This window comes from Diabrotica undecimpunctata, chromosome 6 (genome assembly GCF_040954645.1).
Source record: "Diabrotica undecimpunctata isolate CICGRU chromosome 6, icDiaUnde3, whole genome shotgun sequence".
Lineage (NCBI taxonomy): Eukaryota > Metazoa > Arthropoda > Insecta > Coleoptera > Chrysomelidae > Diabrotica > Diabrotica undecimpunctata.
Genome location: NC_092808.1, coordinates 113,619,719 through 113,632,425, shown reverse-complemented (window position 1 = coordinate 113,632,425; position 12,707 = coordinate 113,619,719). Strand labels below are relative to the sequence as shown.

The window sequence follows — 12,707 nt, the reverse complement described above, 5'->3', positions numbered from 1 at the left end:
GTAATAGATTACTGTGGCACCTATAGGAAAATAAACTTAGCTCAATTCAAAGCAACTTTAAAAAATTTAGGTCTACTACTGATAACATAGTAGAGATAGAGTCTGTAGTACATGAACCATTTAGCTGTGGGCAGGACTGTTTAGCTGTTATCTTCGATATAACTCACGCCTATGATACAATTTGGAGACAAGATATTTTAAATACCTTGTCAAGCTGGTCAGTTCAAGGAAACATCTTGTATTTTATCCGAAACTTTCTCCTGAAGCGACATTTCCAAGTTCGAATAGACATAACTTATTCTTATATTAAAACCCAATCAAACGGTATTCCTCAAGGGTCCACTCTTAGTGTTACTTTATTTCTTATTGCAATCAATAATATATTGTTCTGAAGCTATTTTCTTGTGACATTTTAAAGTAATTACTATTTTAATGGGAATAAGCCACAATTAAAGGTTAAAGTAAGTTTATTAACGTTTTAATTTTCACTTCGAAAAATACAAACATTAGTAAATTAATCAATGTTTAAAAAAAAAACAAAATTTGTTTAATTTACTAATGTTTGTATTTTGAGAACGATTTCCGAAGTGGAAATTGAAACGTCAATAAACTTACTTTAACTTTTAATTGTGGCTTATTAACATTTAAATAGTAATTGCAATCAATAATATTGCCAACTCACTTTCACTTCTAGTCAAAGCCTGTCTATTTGTGGACGACCTGGTCATCATTTTCTTGGCATGAAATTAGATAACCGTTTAACGTGGAAAGAACATGTACACTTTCTTCGACAATTTGCACAAAGTGGACTACATTTATTAAGAAATATAGCTTACAAACAATGGGGCGCGGACTTTCAAACATTAATGACTTTATAGGTACATATTCCTAATTCGCTCAAAACTTGATTATAGGGCAGTTGCGTACAACTCGGCAAAAACTTCAATACTAAAAATTCTCGATAAGTTCATAATTCCGCAATTAGGGTAGCATTGCGGACACATTAAACAAGCCCAATTAAGAGCATGTACTGTGAATCTGGGGAGCCTTCACTTCAGCTTAGAAGGAAATATTTAAGTCTTTCATATGCTACAAGGGTGGAAGCAAATCCAACCATTCCTGTTTTCAGAAACACTTTTGCTGACAAATTTTTCTCGACGTTTCAGTCAAGAAAAAAATTAAATCCACTATTCTATCATCATATCAGCACAATTCTAAATATCCTAGATATCACTGTACCTTCTGTATACACACTTACAAAGTCTGATAATCCTCCACCATGGACAATATCTCTCCAAAAGTGCGATATCAGTCTTACATCATTTAAAAAATCTGATACTTAATCATACCTCTTTAAAACCAAAGCCTTAGAGAAGTTAAATAGTCATTACAAGTCCATCCACATTTATACTGATGTGTCAAAATCATAAAATTGAGTGGGTGCTGGCATTTGTAACAACCAGCGAAGAACGATCATTTCAACTGCCGAAGCAGTTCACTATATTCTCTGCTGAACTATTTGCCATTCTTCAGGCAATAAAATTCGTCAATGAAACTCATGATATCCCAAATCAATAATCGAACTGTTCAGTTTTTTTGGACCCCTTTACATTGTGTAATAAAACGAAATGAAAGAGCCGACAGCATTGCAAAACAAGCAAATGAGAAACCGATTTCATTGTCAATGTCTACTTGTCACTACCTTGATGTCAAACAATATTTTAAAAAGAAAACCATGAACAAATGGCAAGTAACATGGGATGTCTCAAATTCTAACCTTAGATCCATAAAACAAACTGTCCTACCATGGAGGCTATCTATGAAAAGAAGAGATCAAGTTATCATCTCCAGACTACGATTAGGACACACCAAGATCACTCATGATTTCCTACTACAGAAGCAACCCAAATTGTATTTTTTGTTTTCTTTTTATATGCATATTCTCTGTAAAATCAACTATTGCTAATAACCCTTGTGGTTGAAGCAGTTTCAAATAAAAAAAAAATTGCAAACAATAAGTAATATTTTGTTATGTATTCTTCTATGGGAAAGGTTTGCGTTCCAACCGCAAGAAAGGTATTGGTGACATGCTTTACTTACAAATTTTTTTAATAGTCCGATATATTTGTAGATAGATTTATATTCCTTTATAATTAACGAGCATCGTAGATGGGACTTTGACTAAATTTTTTTAATTTACTTTTGTCGATTACATACTAGTAGTTTCACATCGTGAATATTAAAACTGTTGATTTTACAAATGAAATATGAATGTAAAATCTTCTTGCTAAAAATATATCAGTTAAAATTATTCATGAAAATGTTTCCAAAATACTGTTAAAGTATATAACGGAGTATCAGACATGTTAGCATCAGGTGTCGATTTAGCTGAAATAATGCATGACGAATCAGAGGGAGTTGTAAGCAGTTGGGGTTCTAAAGGTATATTTAAAATTTCATTTGATTAAACTAGTGACGATGTTGGTATTGTCTAAGGTGCTGTCGTAGTTTGTATTTTATCATCCGATGCTTGAAGACTAGTGATCAAAGTTAATATCTGCTACTGAGCTGGAGATATTAAATGCTGGGGTAGTTTATTTATTTTTAGAGCCATGCTATTCATCAATAAATCTTTTTCTTCATCGTCTTTTTTCTGGTTGTAAGATAATTGATAAATAGTCTTGATAAACTACGTAATAATTTGGTTTTTCCCGAAGTACAACTGGAAGTTTACCATTCGATACTTAAGAAGAAGTTTGCGTTTCATTATTTTCACTTCTATGACATGTTTCAATGGGACTAAAAATGATAAACGAATTAGCAAATCCAAAAATACATGATAAGTACCTTCTTTCAGATTTTACATTTTCTAAAAATTTTAGATGCTAAAACAAGGGCCATTTGGTTGGCTTTGTAGATGATGCAGAAGCAGTTCCCTGCTTTGATTTTCTGTTATGTTTTAGATAGTTATCACAGATGTGTTTCCAACGTGCTTTGTTATTCTTCAGCTTAACTAAAATTATCTCTAATTATAAAAATAAAGCATATAATAATTAATAGCATAGTTCGATCAAATTGAAATTTATATATTTTAGGTTTTTGGCTACAGGGAAAATATTACGATCACTCACATTTGCTTTTCGGATTTTACCGAGCTAGATTTCCATTATTGTTTCAGAAACAATAGAAGTAATGTGGTAGCATCTTACTCCCATATTTGTACCACCACAAAAGGAAATAATCTTGGAAGAGAGCACTATAATTTTATAATAAGTAAAACTTCCCTAACTGTGTCGCAGGACTTAATGGTAAACATATCCGGATTTTTTGTAATAGGGAAAGTGGATCACTATTATTTAACTACAAGATTATTTTTCGATGATTTGGCTCGCATTATTAGATAGGCATTGTAAATTTTTGTTTGTGGATATTGGTGCATATAAAAAGAAAAAAGATAGTTCAATATTTTTGAGCTCTGCAATAGACAGGGAAGTATATTCTGGAAGATTATTTCCAGCCAATGAATCTCCTTCTAAGTCAGACAAATAGTTGCTATATGTTGTCATTTGGGATGAAACTCAGGATGAATCCATAGATCGCTGGTTCAATCCGGCTCGAGTGACCAATGTACAATTCCAATGTGATTATAATTTTTAATTGTTTCTAATAGCCTGTGTCTGATTCTACTCAATCGACGATAATAAAATAAAATGTTTAAGTCGTGGAGTAAAATATAGTTTTATTGACAGCTACCGAATTATTACACTACATTTGTTGTTGAGGTAAAAATTTATAATAAACTGCCTCTCATACTAGTCCTCAAGTTATATTTATAATCTCACTAAAATGCTACGATACATCAAATAAGTGTATTTCCCTCTGCATAGAACATGCCCTCTGGCAAATATAATTTGAACCAAAAAAATGATTGCAAGCATTTCCTTAATACCTATTAGGTAATCTATACTTTGTAGGAAGTTAAACAAACTGCGATTAAGCTATAAATCGATATTTTTTACAATTATACACGGTGAACGAAAATCTATTTATAACTATAGATTATGTAGGGCACTGCAAGTCACTAAAAATGTATTTGGTCTATTGTGCCAAATTTTCTGGATCTTCTACACCCCAATAGCGGTACATCCAGTTTGGTGCGATAAGCTAGTTCTGGAAACTTGTTGCCTACACAATTTACTAAGAGATAGATTGTTAGAAAAAAAATAAGCAACCATTTAACGAGTATGGCCCTCAAGTGCAGATGCCAAATTATATAATTCCTCTAACAGGAGCAGGAGGATTTGCAAATGCTGCTGACTTAGAAATAAAAAATATGTTTACTGACTATTTTAATAAAGAATGCACTTTGGCGTAGCAAGACACACGTGTTTTTGCCTCGCTAGTTAAACTGATCTGAACGTGTTTTAAAATTCAGTATCAAGCGCTGATTTTAGAAATCTAAACTGAATTCTAAAATGTCCCAGCCTCCTTAACAAGCTGTATGTGTCTTTAGCTTATTGATTTTATTATATATTGTACAGATTTTGTTAAATTGTGTTAATATAGCACATATATATTTATTAAAAATACACAAATAATAATACTTACCGCTTTCATCAATCCACACTTCGCCAATTTAATATAGAAATTAACGTACTGCATTAATTAAAAGTTGATCATTCACATGGAAAAATTTTTTTCGAAATTTTTAAATCACTACTACTATTCACTATATGAAAACGGGACACTTGGCGTTCGCGTCCTGACTATTACCTATAGTTTCTAAGTATTTGAGACGCAGACGTTGACGGCTGACCGCTGCGTCTTCCAGAGGAGCCGCGTCAACGAAATCATTTACATTAGGAAAGCATTGTAGAAGTTCTTGTCTGAAAAAAAAACTCAGCACTTGGTTGCTAATTTAAATAAATGGAAAATGTGTGACACATACCCGAATTTTTGTATCACTCCAAAATAGTGGCATATTGTTGATATACACAAAATTAAAATTTTTTGACAAGTAAATGAAAAACAATAGTTAATTCCAATGCATCTGCTAGATCACTAAGTGTCTAAAAGGTAAAAATTAACGATGCTTTGGGAAATAGTTTATATATAAACACCGTAAATGATCTATATAAAGCAAACTCAGTGATTAATGACCGCTCATGGAAAACTTCTTGGCTGAGATTTTCTCGTGTACAGTGCTAAACACAATACGAGATCTTTAGAACTATCGTTAGAGGACAATTCGATATATTTATAAAAATAAAAGAAAAAAAACCAATAGAAAATACATTTAATCTTGTCGAATACAAACTTAAAACAAAAGAACAACTAAAAAAAATATAATGTATCAGGCAACGATTTATTGTGTTTTATTATGATCCATAAGGATGAAGATATCGTACAAAATTCTCGTTATATAATTTACATACTGACAAAGACGCTGAAAAAATTGTCATTGCTTTATTAATAAAAAAAAACTATACTTAAAAGCAAATAATGACAGTAGACAATATAATATTGACTGTTTTGGCTAAGGGCTATCAAATAAAAAAAAGAATATTATTTCAAGGTGTAGAAGCGACCATTAAAATAAATAAATATAACTAATAAATAATATAATAAATATAACATTGTAGGCAATAAAGAAATTCGATTTTAGACAGCAGAAAACAGGATAACAGGAACAATTTACTATATTAATAAAACAATAAATTTTTTAATTTGAATAAATTAACAGCAAAATATAGTTTAATCCACAAGTAAGAAACTCAATATTTGAAAAAGTGTTCGAGACTTATTTAGTATCTTATTTTTATTATTTAAAATATGACCTTATTTAGTTATACCTTTTCAATTAATTATAATATAGTAGCTTAAAACAATATGGCTTTAGCTACAAATCTGTTAAATTCTCTCTCAATTTGGCTGATTCATTATGGTCAAGTTCTAAAAATTCACTTGTCTGAAAACAACATGTTTTTGGGAAACTATTTATCAACCCAGAACACTTCAGATTCCTTAACTCGTTGACTGCCAAGCACGAGATAACTCGTGGTTGGCTGTCTGTTCTTAGACGCCAACCACGAGTTATCTTGTTTTTGTAGATGTTTTTCGTGGCGCCGAGCACGAGATTGTTTGTGGGATATGCATGGAGATTTTATATTGGGGCGTCTACAAAAGGTTATTAAAATATAGGTGGACATCAGAAAACAGATTTATTTACTATTTTTGGTTATGGTAAAAGGACAAAAACTAAAAAATCCAAAATAAAAAAGAAATATACAAAGTTCAATGAAAAAAGTGCTTGAACAGTCCTATTCATGTTGATATTTTTTGAAGCAGGGTTCTACATATAAAGGAGGCTTTTCTTCACATGCACCACATCTATATCTTGTTTATCGACGACGATTATGAGTTGACATATGCGGCAAGCTCTTTTTGGTCGTGGTTTCTTTTTTGTTGGTGATATACTTTCAACTTACTGAAATTTTTGAGGATTTGGTGTAGCTTTTGGCATATTATCATCAAGGGACGTCGAAATAAACATCTCTCGAAAGATTTTATTTTGCTGCCTGTTGATATGCAATATGCAAAGCTACTTTTTTCTGCCATTTTATGGTTTTTTTAGAGCACTGTAGTAGCTTATCGTTTGATCTGACTGGTCTATACCTTACATTCTAGCTTTGTAATCCTTGATTATGTTAGCTTTCCAAGCAACTTTCCCACTTCTGGCATGGACCTCGACCATTTCTACTGTGTGCATATTTAAAATCATTAAAACTTCGCGTTTGTCTTTCCACTTACACACAACTACCGATTAATTTTTTTGCCATACACACTCGCCCTTTTTAAGTTTTTTTGAGATCACGTATTTTGAATTCCCTTTTCGATTATTGCGTAAAGTACCACAGACGTATGTTTTTCTGGCTATCATACGCTTGGTAAGGGCTACTGAATTGTAAAAATTGTCCATACAGACAATAAATCCTTTGTCCAAATATTTATCCAGTAAGTACAATACGACCTCTGTAGTATGTCCCATATCAACAGTGGCGCCGTTGGCTTCAGATTTGCCGCAATAAATTCTTATTTTCAGAACCACTCCATGGGATTCACACAATTCATATAGTTTCACACCATACTTATGTTTTTTGTTTTTTATGTACTGCCGAAAAAATAATCTACCACGCCAGAGGATCATTGATTCATCAATGCATAAGAATTTATCGGGAACATAATTCTCTACCATTATTTTGTTAAAATTACTGAGGACAGGCCTTATTTTGTATAATCGATCCTCTCTTTGTTCCGAGTTGTCGGCAAAATGCAAAAAACGTAATACATAGTAATTGGAATCTATTTCTACTCATTACTAACTTCCAAAATGGCATTTTTTACATAATATTTTGAGACCAGTAATGTTCAATTGATGGTAAAGTACGTGGGCTCAGAGCAAAAGGGCAATAAACACTCGTAGTTTATTTTTGTCAGTTACAACCCATCTATTCATTCGAGAAGACCTTGTAAGTGTATTTTTCTGAATTTCTTGGGCTGCATACAAATTTGTTTGTTGAACCAACATATTGAAAAATGCATCAGAAAAAAACAAGTTAACCAGATTGTCGATAGTCAGTTCACCTTGATGTTTTAGCCCAATATCTTGTGTAAAAAATCAAAAGTTGGTGGGCCATTCTCAACATCACACCATTCTTCTTCGTTGGATATTTCAGCAGTTGGCTCTAGAGTAGGTTGTTCCAATTGTAATTGTGCAAAAGGGCTCTCGTCGCTTGCTGTTGAACTTATTGAACTTATTGAACCTTGCTCATTTGATAGTTCATAGTCCGAGACATCATCTGATTTATCCATCAGGAACTCTTCCCATTCAGACTCATTCATGTTCGCATAGTTATTGAGTTCCTCTGAAGTTAAGCCTCGTTTTCTGGACATTATTTATAAAAAAAACTCGAAAACTAAAACGAATTCACCAATAAAACACAAAAAAGATACACAGCTGTATCACACGCCAACTCAACAGAGATACTAAACACGTGGTTCTGAAGACTCGGCTATCCTACCAGAGGTTCGACGGCGACAACGGCCGAAAACTAGCGGAATCTCTAAAGCGCACGTAAAAATTGTTTCGAGATATCTCGTGGTTGGGCGGCAGAATAGCCATTCTTATCGGGGACGCCCGACCACAAGATATCTCGAAACAATTTTTCACAAAAAAAAAATGAGTGGAAAGCACGTGAAAATTTTTCATTGTGAAAGTTTTTCAGCATATTTGATTTATTATTTTGATTTTCACATCGTGGCGTCCTGGACCCGTTTTCTTGACAGTGCCTTTGCAGTCAACGAGTTAAAAAAACGTAACCGTCTTTTGTATAGAAATTTTAAGATGACAGCTTAATTTATTGCTATACCATACATACGTTGACTTTCATACATACGTATTTCTTCCGTATGTATGGGCACCCTAAACCAACTGGTTGTTGCGCACACATATCACAAATAGCTAAGATCCGTACCAGCGTCAAGTGTGCGTCCAGCATACTATAAGGTTCTGAGCGGTGCATCAGCCCCAAATGCCGCTGTAATATTAACCAGCGACCTCAATACGTTTTACACAAAACACTCCGAATAAAATTTTTTTTTGTTGTTTTTTTTTCAGTCTATATTAGACATTGAATTTCTTTTTAAATTTTTATGTCCTTTACCCTTAATTTTTAAGGTTGCAGTAGTATTTGTGATGTATGCCAGCTATCTCGCCATCTTTTAAATGGTATTCTTGGTGGTCCGATTCCTTTGCTTTTAAAACCTCGGGCTATTCTCACATAGCCTCGCAATATACATTTGTGTGATGTGTTAGCTATACTTCTGTTTTCTTGGTCTTCTGAATTATATAATACGTTGAGTGTTACAGATATCTCTTATTTCGTTATTTCGCATTGTACCTTTTAGAGTTATCTCAGAATTCATCTCAAGCTTCCGATTTCTGACGTTCTAAAAATTATAATCATTTCTGTTGTAGAGGCTTTCTTTTCAATCACTTATATTATAAAAACATTTCCATCTAATTTGATATTTTTATTCGTTTACATGACATCCCGATACATATAGTCCAGTCGTCAGAGAATTAACTCCTAAAAATCATACAAACAAGCTGAATTTTGCCGAGAATATCAATTTTCGGACCCCAAAAATTATGCAAAAAAGTTTACCACTTTTACCCCAGGGCTTCCCCCTAAAACTTCCCTTTTAGGGTGTAAAAACGCAAAAAAATCGATTTACCAAGAATCTGTAACTATGTAGCTGTAATAATTTTAAACAAAAATAATAATTAGAACTTTTTGCGTAGAATAAACCGTTCTCTCAGAAAGAACGCTTGAAATACCGGCGATTTTAAATGTCAGTTCTGCGCGCGAAATCTATGTTATATAAATATTGTATCAACTCGATAGTAAAAAATCGATCTTTTGATCAGAGTGTCTTATCGACAAAATTCAAAATGCTTTTTAACAGTGAAGAGTGCAGCTTTCGTATGCAATTTTTGTATTTTGCTTCAAATGAAGTCAGTTTTTATAAAGCTATTTAATAAATAAACTTTGTGCGATTTTTGCCATTTTTTTACGATTCTCTTAAGGTCAATAAAATTGATTACTTTTATTGACCGGTCGTAGTAAAATTTTCATTGTTAGAGACCAGTCTTTAAAACCTATAACATGAAAATTTGATTTTGATTTTTGGCAACAAATATTAGGTATTTGAAATATGACTAAAAACGCAGAATTTAAACTTTTACATTATAAATGATCACACGTCACGGGAAATGCATCCAAAAAGATGGCTTGGGTTTAATTTACAGAAGAAGTTAAGTACTTTTGTAAAACGTACTAGTGTAAATAAAAAAGAACGTTTTAAAACGTTTTAGACAGTTTGTGATGTGAACGTTTAAATTCATCATTTTTTAAGGATATTTCAAATGCCTCACATTTGTTGCCAAACCACCAAACTAAAAGTTCTCATGATCTCATGAGAATCATTAAAAATGGTACAAATCGCGCCATATTTATTTATTTAACACCTCTATGAAAACTGCGTTAACTTGCAGTAAAATACAAAAATTGCATACAAAAGCTGCACTCTTTACCTTTAAGACGCATCATGACTCTAGTAGGTAGGATACTCGGATCAAAAGATATTGAATTTTTACCATCGAAGTAATACAAATTTTATTAAACATTGATTTTGCGCGCGTAACTGACATTTAAATTCGCCGATCGCTTCAATCGTTGTTTCTAAGAGCTAGTAAACGTAAAATGCTAATAAACGTTTTTGTTTAGAATTATCTTAGCTAGATTTTTTATTTAAAACATTTTCATTTATGGCGCATAGATTCTTCTTAAATTGTTTTTATTTTTTCGTTTTCTTTCCTCTACGTGGGGAGTTTTTTAGTAAAGGGGGGGGGTAAACTATTTTGCCTCTTGTTTATCGTCTTATAATTGACATTTTCGGCAAAATTCAGCTTGTTCGTATGATTTTTAGATGAGTGGTATTTTCGCCTCTGGCGACAGGAGTAATAAGCCGATTTATTTACTTATTTCTTTTCACTATCTTTAAGGTTTCTGTAACTGGGTATTTCTACCCCTTCTTCTTCTTTAGGTACCGTCTTCTTAGCGAAGGTTGGCGATGACCTCTGCAAAATCTTTCCTATTTTGGGCTTTCCTTATTAAACTTTGAAAGTCTAATCCTATCCAATCTTTGATGTTGCGCAGCCAGGTCATTTGTCGTCTACCCGGGCCGCGTCTGCCTTCTATTTTCCCTTCTATAATAAGCCGAAGGAAGTTATACCTGTCGTGTCTAAATATGTGTCCAAGATAAGACGTTTTCCGCTTCTTGACAATTTCTGTGAAATCACGTTCTCTATTCATACGCCTTAACTTCTTCATTTCTAACGCGGTCGGTCCATGTAATTTTCAGCATACGACGAAATACCCACATCTCAAAGCTTTCTAAAAGTCGTAACGAGCTGACTGTTAACGTCCAAGCTTCCACGCCGTGTAATAGTACACTATATACATAACACTTTATCATGCGCTATGATACAAACAGATAAGATGAGAAGTTACTAATATAAAAAATCACTTACGCAAATGTTCAAAATGGCCAACATTTTTTTCAAAACCTTTGTGAATACTTATTTAGCGTAGTTATTTAGTTATAATACGTAGTTTCTTTTAGCTGGACTTTTGAAGGTCACTTGCGCGTCTTTCAGCAAGCGCGCGTATTCTGGAAGTTCACAGAATAGTATTTTTATATGTTATTTTCATATCATTGGTAAATTCCTTAACTGAACCTCGTTTTTAATTACTCATTCCCATTCTGGAGTAAGCTTTTTTCCGCGCGCACCTTTGCTTATTTATGTAAAATTCTCTTCGCCAAAACCAAATATTATACTTTATGAAATACGCTCACCAAGAGGTTTTTCCCGTAAAGGGAAGGGATTTATCTATTAAGTCCAACATATATGAATTATTGTATTCTTAGTAGTTACTATAATGTAGGAGTTATTTTGTCACTAGGAGATGTATGTGATATATTTTTAAATATGAGTTATAATCGCAGTATCTGATGTTTAAAACAAGTACATAAGAAAAAATAAATGATAAAAAATGACCGCATTGCCTTTTATTGCTGTAACATTTTTTATCTAATAAGGCCATTTTCCCCGACATAAATAGTTCCATATTTTTTTTTCGTTCGCGCCCTCCTCCGAATTCGGTCATCCTAATGAAAAATCAATCTGTCAGTTGCACACAAAGTTTGTGATGTTTGAAGTATAATACTCCACTTGACCGCGATTTCTGTTAAGCAGCGGCACTTTGGCAAAACACTGATGCCCCAGGCCACTCAATTAACGCCCAATATTCTCGTCAATTATGTTTTGTTCAATGCAATAACGGTAGCGGTCAGTAGAGTTTAGCCAGAAAAAAACAATGTTTATAATTTAGATTATTTTTAACTTCAAACGAATATTAGGGGAAATATAAATGCTCAGAATTGGTTTATTTTTTTATTCTGGGAATCTCCTTTTCTCTTTAGCTGGATACACAAAAAAAAATTGTGACCTTTTTATTTTATTACTAATGTTTGGTTTAATTACAATTATAAAACGGGTCAGATATTAAAAATTTTGAGTAAAAAGAGCTAACGGTTGATGCAGAACTATACCGAGAAATAATAACTAATGAGAACGGATGATGAGCTAAGATATTTTAAATTAAAAATAATTTTGGAATTCTTCGTTTAATTTTTCACAAAATATATTTCTTATATGTTTATTTGACGTGAAGCTTCATGTCCACCTTTTTTATTATAAAATTCGAACACCAGGAAAAGACGTAAGTATTTGTGCCAAAGCTCTTCGTAGTATTTTCGGTGTTACTGAATTGCAGATCCGTCGAATTAGAAATAGCTTAGCAATATGTGGATGTTTTTCAAAAGATGCCCGGGACAAGCATACAAATAGGCCTAAGAAGACACACCCTGCTGATGTAGAAAACATAATAGCTCACATTTCTTCATTCAAAGGACGCCAAAGTCATTATGCACAGAGACTGGACAAAAAGAAAATTTATCAGAGTTAAATGTAAAAAATATGTACAGAGCCTTTAAAAAATTCCACCCACAGTCCAAAGTTT

General features: G+C 32.9%; 1 pseudogene; it reads right to left on the bottom strand.

The window, feature by feature from the left end:
* Positions 1–2,491: 2,491 nt before the first annotated feature.
* On the bottom strand, positions 2,492–6,754 carry LOC140444567 (uncharacterized; annotated as a pseudogene).
* Between the last annotated feature and the right edge of the window lie 5,953 nt (positions 6,755–12,707).